The sequence below is a fragment of the Monopterus albus genome, unplaced genomic scaffold, assembly GCF_001952655.1.
Source record: "Monopterus albus unplaced genomic scaffold, M_albus_1.0 scaffold134.1, whole genome shotgun sequence".
In the NCBI taxonomy this organism is placed as follows: Eukaryota; Metazoa; Chordata; class Actinopteri; order Synbranchiformes; family Synbranchidae; genus Monopterus; species Monopterus albus.
In genome coordinates this window covers 1,179,052-1,182,120 of record NW_018128014.1, presented here as the reverse complement: position 1 = coordinate 1,182,120, position 3,069 = coordinate 1,179,052, and positions in this window count along the sequence as shown.

Genomic DNA, 3,069 nt, shown 5'->3' with positions numbered 1-3,069 from the left:
ATCCCCTGCATCAGGCATCTCTGTCTCAAGTGCATTACCACTGCCATTGATAATAGATATCCTCAGCCCCCTGCCTATGAATTGATACAATCCCATGTCCCCTGGGAATCCATTCCCCTGATCTCCCTCACTGAGCCCAGTGAGTGAGAGGTTGAAGAGCTCCATGGACCGGAGTGAAGACCGTGGATCCCACATAAAATGGTTAAAGGTTAATACATAATGATATATTCTTGCGCACACGTAGGTTGTGTGAACTCATAGTTTGTTAATTGATTTTTGATAATTTAATTTGGCAAGTGTTAATGATAATTGATAATGGTAACTTAAATTCTCATTGTTGAGTGGGGTTTATGATTGCAATAGGATGCAAGGGAATCTTTGTTTTCTTCTGTGTACTAGTTACCCCCTAATGTTATGATTAACCAATGAAAGCTTGCTACACATGATGTTTATGCATTTCCACAATTCTGTCTGCTCAAATGCTCTTAGGTGCATTGAATCAACTTACACATACGGCATACATATAGATGTCACTGCAATAAAAAACCCGCTTACACGCAATAACCCTTTTTGTGTTTTTAGTTAATTTTTCCCTAAAATACTCAGCTCTGTAGTTTACCCTTAAGGGAGTGGTTTTGGAGGGGGGCCTCTCACCTCTCGAAACGCCAGGTAGCTTCGTCTGGGGAAAATGGGACATTGATTTATATTGACACGATTTTGGTCGTGTCAAAAGGGGGATTGTTAGGTATTTTTAGTCAGATAGACATTGTTTAAACACTTCATGTATTAGAAATGTTTAGTGTAGACAGGATGTCTAGCTCAGGCTGTTAAATGCTTAGTCATTCCCATGTGGTACTCCAGGTTGTTTATGTTCAAGGATAACTAGATAGAAAGTTGATTACTGTTAGGAGACAGAATGTTTATTATTATTATGACGTGTTTAATCATAATTGTAATCATAATATTTTCTTATGCTTAATGTCATGACATGTCACTAGATGTCATGTCAGAATGTCTTAGATACACACCACACAATCAACAGACAATCACACATTGATTTTTTCCATACATTGACTACTGCTATGGTCAGCTGCAAAGCTGGCACCGGAGACATCACGGTTTGGCGTCCCTGAGTAGTATGGGCTAGCCCAAAGTGATATAATGTATTGGCCTGTTATGGTTCGGGGCTTTGTCCATCTTCCGACTGCCTGCGTGCATGTTGGAAGTGCAAAGACTCCTGAGCATGTAATGTTAATATTACCTGTGATCATTGAATAAATCAGCAGTGTTTTGAATTTACTCGGACTGCTTCGTCTCTCAGAGTTAACGTGGTGAAAAGAACGGGGGTCAACACAACAAAGTTCATTGAAATGAGATAAATAGGGATAAAACAGAGTGCTTAATATCCAGAGACCTGTACAAGTCTGTATAATCTGTACGAGGTATATTTACAGGTATTGCACTGAGGGTTATTGTCCAGTCATACTGTCGTGGGTTAAGTGTTCATCAGAGCGACATCCTGGGGGAAGAAACTATCCCTGTGCCTGGTTGTCTTAGTGCACAGTGACCTGTAACACTGTCCAGAGGGGAGGAGTTCAAACAGATTGTGTCTGGGGTGTGAGGGGTCTGCAGTGATCCTCTCCACCCTCATTTTGACCCGTGCGGTGTGAAGTCTTCTCCACCCTAATTTTGAACCGTGCGGTTTAAAGTCTTAATACACTGCTGCACAAGGCACGTTAACCTCACAACGAATTTTCACATTCGAACCTATTGTCCAGCTGTGATACGCTTGTGAAAAAACGTTTTAATAGCCTGTTGTGCAGTTATCCACCCACACACTGAGAACAGCAAAGCTTTCCCTGTGCCTGTTATCACATGTGGAATGTATCCAAGAGCATCTGTTTTGTTGAGATGACTTGCTGCTTCTGCTCCAGCTGGAGGGAAATTAAAAAGGAAATGGGAAAATTGAGGAGACAACTGCTACTACGTAGCAGAAATCCAATTATAAAACATGAATTTTACGTCCCTTATTGGTATCAAATTCTGTGTGTCAAATTCTGTGATCAACGGCACGCATTTACTATCCCTCAAAGTGAGTCTATGTGCTTTGTTAACTGTTACATGTCACAGAGAACAAATCAGCACATCATTCAAAACAAAAAAAAAAGTGTTTTCTTGTCCTTACTGTTTTGAATCCAATTTAAAACGTCGAGAGTGGGCAGTCCCACACATCAACTTTAATTTGGCATAAGTTCAATGTGCTGGAGTTTATGTTTAAACAAAGGTTCCTAGCTTACCTTGTTTCTGGTCGACCTAGTTTATATGGGACACGGCAACACAGCTCAACAGAGAACCAGGGAGTCACTCTCTCGTCTGGAACATCTCAGCCAAAATAGGACCGAATATCAGATACTCAGCTCAGCCTGGCATAGGCTTATGGCAGGTCTGCTGGTTCAGCACTATGGACCGGTTGTCTGGAGAATGTAGCAGGCTCACAAGGTCACGGCACCATTTTGAAGTCTTCCGGTTCTTGTACCATGCTAACTCTGAAAGACGAGACAGTCCAAGTAGCTTCAATACAGTGCTGATTTATTCAATGAACACAGGTAAAAATTAACATTACACGCTCAGGTATCTTGCACCTTGCCTTAGAGCACATTGAGAGCCTCTGTACCGGATTCAGACCTGTATGTTTAAACATAATGGCCATTAAAGACGATTGAATAGTAATTTCATTGTTTTATTAGTAGGTAATTAATAAGACAATGAGCTGCATCTTTCCTCTCTGAGGAGCCGTAGCACTGCCGCAGTGACCCTCTCTGAATATACCTGCGCCTGTCCTACTACGTAAAACTAGTCTGTGTGTTTTCTCGTCATTTAAGACTGCTTTTTCATGTCAACGACTTACATTTACCATTAACCTATAGGACTCGGTGCACCGGTATTTACTCATTTGTGAATGTTGGTATGAAACGGCGGGTTGTGTGGCATTGTTTCGGGTTCACTGGGGTCAGGCGGAATGATCTACGTGATCTTTGTAAATATTGGCCCTGGTGGCACGAGGGGACA